Source organism: Palaemon carinicauda, chromosome 21 (assembly GCF_036898095.1).
Source record: "Palaemon carinicauda isolate YSFRI2023 chromosome 21, ASM3689809v2, whole genome shotgun sequence".
NCBI classification, from domain to species: Eukaryota; Metazoa; Arthropoda; class Malacostraca; order Decapoda; family Palaemonidae; genus Palaemon; species Palaemon carinicauda.
This window is the reverse complement of record NC_090745.1, coordinates 4449577-4459760: the sequence shown is the minus strand read 5'-3', so window position 1 is coordinate 4459760 and position 10184 is coordinate 4449577. Positions and strand designations below refer to the sequence as shown.

At 45.1% G+C, this 10184-nt stretch overlaps 1 pseudogene; it reads left to right on the top strand.

Moving 5' to 3' along the window:
* The window catches only part of LOC137615528 (uncharacterized), a 248302-nt pseudogene that overhangs the window by 224213 nt on the left and 13905 nt on the right, over nucleotides 1-10184 (top strand).

Below are 10184 nucleotides of genomic sequence, written 5' to 3'. Positions count from 1 at the left end.
ATTATGGTGTAGATTTTATCTGTCTAGAATAATAATTGGAAAATTTTAAAGTAACCCCTTATAAACTCTAGCATGAATAATTCCAAGCTTATGATTTATTGAGATCGTTTTATTTCATAAGTTGTAGGAATACAAAAGAAAAATCAGTTTCAGACGTCTTCGAGTATCCGTAAATATGATAATTATTTCATACAATTATTGCTCCATCACAGAATCGAAGTTATGTTATCTAGAATTCTAATCACTTACATGCATAGAGAACTCCTCCAAGCTTGCAATGAGGATAAAGAATAGTAGGTGTCACACTTGACCATTTTCTTGGATTTTTCACATCTTGCCCCCAATATTTTACATAGAGCATCCAACGTTGACAGAGAAGCCAATGTCTAGCATATTCTTAGGCTTTTCGGTTATTGCATCATCTTTGCAAATGGAAGAAAAAAGGTTATTCGTTGCTCTCTTAAATTCCTGGCAATATGAGTTATAATCACAATGGAAGTATAGACAATTTCAAATGTAAGACATTATCTGATCGTGATCTATCAACTCATCCAAGGTATACTCTCGGTGGACATGGTTGAACAGAGCAGCCACTGCTCTGTATATTGTCCACATTTAAGGAAAACTTACCAGTGCTCTTGAAGCATATCGTTCGAATTGACAATGGGAATTGATAAATACATACAGCTTCCCTTTGAAGGATGCAAACGCATGCTCACTTTGGCAAAGAATTCGGACAGTTATGGTTTATTCCAAACTGGCCCACTTGATTGGTAGCGACAAAACATTTTGCGTGGTACCCCTTCATGTTTTTAAGATCAGACCAGAGCCAGGAGACTAGATATAGGTATGTTATTTGTGTAATATACATTTATGTATCTTTACCATTAGCATATGTAATTAAGGTCCTTATTTCATCATTTTTTCTTGAGGTAAGTATTCTCAGGCCACTGTTTACCGTGTAAATTCAGTAGGTGCTTACTTACCTGGTAAATGTGCACAGTTTGAAACAAAAAGTTTAGCTCTCTAGTATTTAGTTTCCATAACCAGACCTTTAGGATAATGTGTAGTGCTGTGCTAGCATCTAGCTTGCTGATAATTGTGACGACCTTACTACAAATTCTATTTTGATTATTTGGCTATTTAGAACAATGACTCTACATGCAATTGAAAGGATTATCATTTCTATTATCACTGTCACTACTACTGCTATTAATGTTATTATAGTCGGCTCGTTCTCATTGAACTAACCTCAAGGCCATTGATTGAAAGAATGAACCACAAGCAAATTCAAATTTAATATAAACAAGAGAAAATACAATATTTTGAATAATGAAATGAGGTAATATAAGTAACTTAATAGTTGATTTTACATTTCACTTCAAATCTGATAGAATAAAACTGATCCAAACCTCTATTTTAACATTTAATAGAAAAATATATTTATAGGGACAGCTTCAGATAACAATGCAAGTATTGATGCCGTTCATGGCAAATAATGCCGATTTGTCTTCGTCGATTTGCATGTTCATTCATGATTTTCCAGAGCTTGTATCTGCAATGGGACTCTTAGACTGTAAGTCAAAGCCCCAGAAAACCTTTGGATTTTTTTAAAACAAGATTTCGTTGATATTAATTTTTGATAGAACAGGAATGGTAGGATTCCTTTTGTCCTTTGTTGACTGAGAAGAGAGGTCGTCATGATAGACATAAAACGTCCTATAAGACAGAATCCTTTAGGGTTTTAATACACTCCTTTTGTGTTTTAGTTTTAACGAAAGGATAACTTTTTTTATCGCAACATTTTGTCGTTTGATGTGGATAACGTCTGGGCGACATTAGATATGGTAGACGCAACCTGAATACTGTGTTTTTCTGTTGGTGGATTGTTTTTTAGTATTATTACTGTTAACTAAACTTAGAACATTAATATGCTCAAAATCCCTCATAGAATTTAATTTTGCTCAGCGTATTTAACTTTCCGATAGCCTTTGCTCAGTATTTATAACGTTTACAACGCTTCCAGAAGACTAAAATTACTGCCAGTCTTTTAAAACCGTTCGAGAAGACAAAACTCACTGCCAGATCTTTGTTCAGACAGCATCTATAACGTTTACAACACTTCCAGAAGACTGAAATTACTGCCAGATCTTTGTTCAGACTGCATCGATAACGTTTAAAACGCTTCCAGAAGACTGAAATTACTGCCAGATCTTGCTCAGACTGCATCGATAACGTTTAAAACGCTTCCAGAAGACTAAAATTACTGCCAGTCTTTTAAAACCGTTCGAGAAGACAAAACTCACTGCCAGATCTTTGTTCAGACAGCATCTATAACGTTTACAACACTTCCAGAAGACTAAAATTACTGCCAGATCTTGCTCAGACTGCATCGATAACATTTAAAACGCTTCCAGAAGACTGAAATTACTGCCAGATCTTGCTCAGACTGCATCGATAATGTTTAAAATGCTTTCAGAAGACTAAAATTACTGCCTGATTTATGCTCAGACGGCATCGATAACGTTTAAAACGCTTCCAGAAGACTTAAATTACTGCCTGATCTTTTCTCGATCTGCATCGATAACGTTTAAAATGCTTCCAGAAGACTAAAATTACTGCCTGATCTTTGCTCAGACTGCATCGATAACGTTTAAAACGCTTCCAGAAGACTTAAATTACTGCCTGATCGTTTCTCGATCTGCATCGATAACGTTTAAAACGCTACGAGAAGACTGAAATTACTGCCAGATCTTGCTCAGACTGCATCGATAACATTTAAAATGCTTCCAGAAGACTAAAATTACTGCCTGATCTTTGCTCAGACTGCATCGATAATGTTTCAAACGCTTCCAGAAGACATAGATTGCTGCCTTATCTTTCCTCAGACTGCATCGATAACGTTTAAAAACGCTTCCAGAAGTCTAAAATTACTGCCAGATCTTTCTTCAGATGGCATTTATAATGTTTAAAGCACTTTCAGATGTCTTAAATTACTGCTAGATATTTGCTTAGACAGCATCCTGGTGACCGCTGAGGTAGTAATAGTAGGGGGTTCAGCATATGAAGCTTTGTGGTAGATACTGGGTGAGGGTGGACTGTGGCATCTTAGCAGTAGCATCCAAACTCAGCTGAATCTCTCGTCAGGCTGGGAGAAGCGAAGAGAAGAAAAATCCCCTTTTGTTTTTTATTTCGGCTACCCCCAAAATTGGGGAACTGCCTTGGTAAATAGAGAGGTAGATTTAACATTCTGTAGTAAGTGTTGATCTGTAGTTTGTAGACTAATTTTAGCCAAAGGCTGTAGATTGCATGTAAATGTCCCTAACAGTGAATAAAGAACGCAAATATTATTCTTCTTAAGGTAAAGGATAAATGAAGTAGATAATTTCACTTGGAATACATTTACTAAACTTTCCACAGTATTTTTTATTGATAAATTTACTTGGAATACCTTTTACTAAGGACAGTGTTGTTTATATGATGTGGCAGATGATAACACGAAGATGAAGAAGATGGTATGATCACGCCAACATTATTATTGAAAATAAGATTTTATTTCCATTATCTATTTTTTTTTCTTTTTTTTGAATGGAAGAACCAACGCCATAAATGATTTCAGAAATACGTATAGCAAAAATGCATGAATCCCAATTGACCTTTTACATTTTACATAAATGTTACCGAATTCTTCCAAAATGTTTCTTTTCTCTTGATGTGGCTATTTCCTCTTTTATAGAACAATCTATCAGATTGCCTATTTATCCATGGCGTATATGTTTTCCTTATTTCTCAACCATACGAAACTCCTTTACATTAAATTTACCTTGAATACATAGGTTTGTAACATCCACCTTTTTATTTAAGAGTACAGAAGATTTGGAACCACAATCTCTTCCCACTCTGGCAACCTAACCTAACCTAACCTAACCTACTGGCTTCTACTGTACAGACTTATCAAGTCTCCTCCAAATCTAATGCAAACACCCCAGACACCTTTCTACGTTTTAACTGTTATGTGACTTTTCATTTATCATGGCTTACTGTCATACGATATATTTAGTCCCCAAATATAAGAATAACTAAACCATTTCTTTATTCATTTTTTTTCTTCCAATGTCCTTTGAAATGTTCACTGACGAATCTTTCTAGTTTCAATTTATTCACACACATACATACACACACACACACACACATATATATATATATACACAGTATACAGTATATATATATATATATATACATATATATATATATATATATATATAATATATATATATATATATATATATATAAAAAATTACAAAGTACCTTAAAAAACATATAACAAGACCTATATCTATTATCAACCCTTTCACAATCGTTTAATAATTTTCCTTTCCATTCCCCTTATAAACAGGAGCCCTTCAAGGGGAAGATTCGTCTGGAAAAAAACGCGGTTTGGAAAAGAGCAAATCCCTGGACCAGTCGGAGTTCCTGGCTTCTCTCAACGGCGCATGCGCCGCTGGGACCAGCACGACGACCTCGTCCGAATGGCTGGACGGAGATCAGCCCAGAGAGTGACTCGGATGATCCGGACAGGGACAAAGGTATTGGGTGTGGATTGTTGGCATATTTGAGGTCTCTCTCTCTCTCTCTCTCTCTCTCTCTCAGTGGTCTTAGTTTCTCCTTCTGTTTATCCCATTTTACCTACTACCTTACTAATCTCATTTTACCTAATACGTTACTACTTCATTTTACCTACTACATTACTATCTTATTTTACCTGTTACCTTACTAATCTCATTTTAACTACTACCTTCTTACCCCATTTTACGTACTACGTTACTACCCCCATTTTACCTATTGCATTACTACCCCCCATTTTACTTACTACTTTACTAATCTCTTTTCACCTACTTTCTTACTGCTTCATTTTACCTACTACCTTACAAATCTCATTTTACTTACTACATTGCTACTTCATTTTACCTACTACATTACTATCTCATTTTATCTACTACCCTACTGCCTCATTTTACCTACTACCTTACAATTTCATTTTACCTACTACATGCTACTTCATTTTACCTACTATCTTACTATCCCATTTACCTAATACCTCACTACTCATTTTACCTACTACTTTACTAATCTCATTTTTACCTACTACTTTACTAATCTCATTTACCTACTACCTTACTCATTTCAGTTTTACCTACGTACTACCATACTAATCTCATTTTACCTACTACCTTACTAATCTCATTTTACCTACTACCTTACTAACCTCATATTACCTACTACGTTACTACTAATTTTACCCATTACCCTACTACCTCATTTTACATACTTCCTTACTATCTCATTTTACCTACCACATTAGTAATCTCCTTTTACCTATTACCCTACTACATCATTTTACCTACTATATTACTAATCTTGTTTTACCTTTTGCAGTGTCAGCGGATGGCGGGAGGCGCTGGAAGCGACTCCGATCCGGGGAGCTGTCAAGGTAGCGTTCTCTCAGCTCCTCTTGTCAGTCCAAAGGATCCCTGGTACCGGAGACTGGAAGCGAGGATCATGACCTTCGTGGATGAGGTCGTGAAGGATTTCTCAGAGGTGGCAGAGGAGGAACTGCCTGATGGAGATCCCGAGGGAGATCCTCTCACTGTGAAAAAGTAAGTAGATATCTAGTAAGTACTAGGGAAGTTGGAAGACCCAGGCCTATATGGCTGAGGATTATGAAGCGTGAAGTAGGAGATGATGAATGGAGAAGTGTTAAATTCAAAGCTCCAGATAGAGACGTATGGTGAAATCTAACTGAGGCCCTTTGCGTCATTGGCGTAGGAGGAGATGATGATGATCCTATATAATAAGAACCAATTTTATGGGTTACACATTTCTTTCCTGTTATGCTGAATGACATTGCCAAATGTATGACTACCTAGTCTCCCCCCCATCCCTTGGATAGGAGAGAGAGGGAGTAGTCAGTGTTGTGTGCATATCAATCTAAATATTTAGCAATAAGTTTTGATGGGTTGTGTACACTAGTGTATATATATATATATATATATATATATTTGTTCCAACACAGAATACTTACCTCGAACTACTTTCTTAGGAGTATCTGGGATCTCCTCCCAACCGACCCAGAGTTTTGTGTAGTTTACCCTATAGTCCCCGTTTTCTATGAGGGGTAACCTCAGGTGGAGTGGAACATACCCTGAGGCTATCCCCCAGGTCAGAGAGCATGCTTGCTCAGGTCTCGAGCTCCAGTAAGTTCTCTGGTCGCGTCGTGATAACATCTCGACGCTCCCTCCTTACCCAGTGCGACCCTGTGTCCCCAACCCCCCCATTTGTGTCTTTCACGGTCCTCACGTGGACCCATTATTATTATTATTATTATTATTATTACTATCCTAGCTACAGCCCTTTTTGGAAAAGCAAGATGCTTTAAGGCCAGGGGCTCCAATAAGGAAAAATAGCCCAGTGAGGAAATGAATAAGGAAATAAATAGCTGAAGAGAACAAATTAACAATAAATCATCCTTCCTACCCCTATCCTCTGTGTTACGTCGTGTAGGAGTAGCTTATGTTCTCTACAGCCACGTGTCCCCGGAGTGCGAGTCCTGGAACGTGGTGCAGTGGGTGCGCTTCGGCACCAAGAAGAAGAATGCGTCCAAGAGGTCTCATAGGAAGGCGAGCCTTTCCTCTTACTTCTCCTGATGCCTCTTCGAATGGAGCTTCTTTATACAGCCATCTTCCCCTACCCAGAGTAGGGGACGAGGTAAGTCAGTTGTGGGGAAGTGCCCATTGCTCTTCCCCAGGAGTCGGAGTGGGTGCGGTATAGCACCAAGAAGAAGTAGGCGACAAAGAGGTCGCCTAAGAAGGACTAGCGCCCCTTCCCCCCCTTGCTTTGCCGGGCGTCTCGTCTGACAGAGCTTCCCTACCACCCTCCCCTACCCAGAGTAGGGGACGAGGTAAGTCCGTTGTGGGGTAGAGGGCCGCGGCCCTTCCCCAAGAGTCTGATCTTCAGGATAGTGGGGTTGTGGCGTCGTTCCAGACGAGTGAGAGGCTTGAGGGAGGGGCGGGAGTGTGTTGGGAGACGGAGGTCCTGGTGCAAAACAGGCCACGTCTCCTCTGATGACCCCATGTGGGGGAAAAATGTCCCTAATTCTTCTCCAGCCTCTTTGGCGTGTTTTTCAGTCACTTCTGCAGCCAAGGACGTCGCCGAGAAGGAGCCTCCCAAGACGGGGCGCTGAGGAATCTCAGCAGCGGCACCCGACGGAGGGACTCATCATGGCAGGTTCCAGTCGACAGGCGTAAGTCCGCGAAAGGTCTGGCTCCATCCGCGCAGCGGAGAGAGTCGCCCCTTCGATCTGGCAGTCGAGTCCTGACCTCCAAAGGCCACCTAGCTCGGCCACGGCGCAGTGGACCCAGGACGGAGACCCCCGTTCCGACGGTGATGCCCGCCCTTCGACGTGAACCCCCGGCAACCCTACAGCAGCTCTGGCAGGCCGGCATAAGTCCTCCAAAGGCCACCTAGCTCGGCATGAGCCGGGTGGACCCAGGACGGAGGCCCCCCGTTTCGACGGTGATGCCCGCCCTTCGACGGGAACCCCGGCAACCCTACAGCAGGCTCTGGCAGACCGGCATAAGTCCGCGAGGGTTCCGACTCCTTCCGCCCAGCGGAGAGTCGCCCCTTCGGTCTGGCAGCCGTGTCCCAGCTTCCAAGACTTCGGCAGCCAGGTCTCGGTCGACAGGCATAAGCCCGCGAAGGTTCCGACTTCTCCCCGCCCAGCGGAGAGAGTCGCCCCTATCGGACTGGCAGCTTTGTCCCGGCCTCCGGTCCTTCGATGGCCAGCCCTGAACGGAGGAACCAACCAGCCAGCATGGGGAAGCCTGTGGCTCCATGGATATCTGCAGGAGCTCCATCCTTCCAGCGGAGGTAGCCGCTGGATCGACCCGGCAGCATGGCATCCATACCCGGTACCACGACTGCTCCATTCAGGCTTCGTGGTCAATCGCTGGTATGCCAGGGTACTCACACCCCACGGATTCCCCGGGAGGGGGTAGACCCATGGCGGCTACCTCCGTCCCAGGGGCTTCATCGTGATGGAGATAGCCGCTCCATCATCCTGGCAGCCCCATCCAAGCATTGGAGGTGGCCGCTGACACACCCGTGACGGCTCCCTCCGTCCCGGCGGCTCATCCGTGATGGAGCCAGCCGTGCCATCATCCTGGCCAGCCCCATCCAAGCATTGGAGGTGGCCGCTGACTCACCCATGATGGCTACCTCCGTCCCGGCGGCTCCATCCGTGATAGAGCCAGCCGTGCCATCGTCCTAGTCAGCCCCATCTAAGCATTGGAGGTGGCCGCTGACACTCCCATGATGGCTACCTCCGTCCCGGCGGCTCCATCTGTGATGGAGCCAGCCGTGCCATCGTCCCGGCCAGCCCCGTCCAATCATCGGAGGCGGCCGCTGACATGGCAGGGTACTTAAACCCCACGGATCTCCCCGGGAGGGGGGAGACCCATGACGGGTTCCTCCATCCCAGTGGCTTCATCCGTGATGGGGATAGCCGCTCCATCGTCCCGGCCAGCCCCATCCAAGCATTGGAGGGGGGCCCGCTGACACACCCATGATGGATACCTCCGTTCCGGCGGCTCCATCCGTGAGGGGGCCAGCCGTGCCATTGTCCCGGCCAGCCCCATTCAAGCATCAGAAGAGGTTGCTGACATGGCAGGGTACTTAAACCCCACGGATTTCCCCCGGGAGGGGGTAGGCCCATGACGGCCCCATCCGTGACGAAGGCAGAGTGGTTTTTCCCCCGAGCGGTCGGACGGGGCTATTGCCTCTCCAGTGCCTGCCTCAGTGGCCGATGGAGAGGGAGCCCCACACCTTTGCCCTGTGCCTCTTCGGCTCCGTCCGCCTTCGGATGTAGAAGTTGACACACATAATCTTTCCCTTGCCTTGCCCCCCGTAGGGGAGCTTCGACTCCTCAGTTAACCTTCAGACCCTCCTACTCAGACTCCAGGAGAGAGCGTTCAGGCCGCGCTCTCGAAGGAGTTAGGAGGGGAGGGCCCCCCTACTCCTGCTGGCGCCTCAGGTGGGGGGATGCCTCAAACGATATTGGCAAGCATGGTGGGACCACGGAGCGGATCCGGGGACCGTAACAGTACTAAAGGAGGGGTACAAGCTTTCCTTCCTTGCGGATCTCCACCTCGGATCCCAGATCAACAGGGGGAGTGGTTGGCATCCAGAGCCCCCTGGAGAGTAGCAATATTGCAGGAAGAAGGCTCGGCAAATGCTGGCGAAAGGGGCAGTAGAACCAGTCGAAAACCGAGTCCAGGGTTCTACAACAGGGCTCTTCCTGGTGGAGAAGGCGACAGGGTTCTGGAGACCTTTCAGCCCTCAACAATTCGTGTACAAACACCGGCTTCAAGATGGACACTCCGAAGTCGGTCCTAGCGACCCTTGAAGGAGGGGGACTGCTGAGGTCCATAGGCCTCGAAGCCGTCTGCTTCCAGGTCCCTGTCCATCCCTCCAACAGGAGGTTCTTAAGGGAAAATGGAGTACCTAAACATGGCAGTTCAAAACCCTATGCTTCAGACTGTCAGCAGTCCTCAGGCCTTCACGAAGGTCTTCTCAACAGTTTCAGGCTGGGCGTACAAACAGGACATCCGCAGATTCGGTACTTAGGTGACTGGTTGTTGCTTTCAGTCCCAGAGGAAGTACTGAGGGAGCAAGACGAGAAGCTCCTGCAGTTCTACAACGTCTTGAGTATCTTCATCAACCTGGAGAAGTCCTGGCTGATTTCCCTCCACCAGGATGACCTACCTAGGGTTGGTTCTAGACTCCCCGGATGGCGAGGTCCTTCCCCGCCGAGGGAGAAACTGGACACCCTGAAACAGATACTCTGGCCCTTCCTGTCCTTTTCTAAGGGGTGCTCCTCGAAGAACATCAGGCCGTTAGGGGCCTCCATTCATGAGATAGCAGACTCCCTGGTCTATCTCAGGGACGAAGGGTGCATGTCCATCCCAAGTCTTCCTCCTGAAGGACTTAGACCTGGGTGCCTCCAGGTAGATCTCGACGCTCTTCAAGAGCTTCGAGCAGTCGTTTTTCCCCCAAGCCGTTAGGGTGCCTCAGGGGGATGTGGCTAGGGTACTTGAAGTTGATTTTGGTACCTCCCTTCGAGCCTCTAA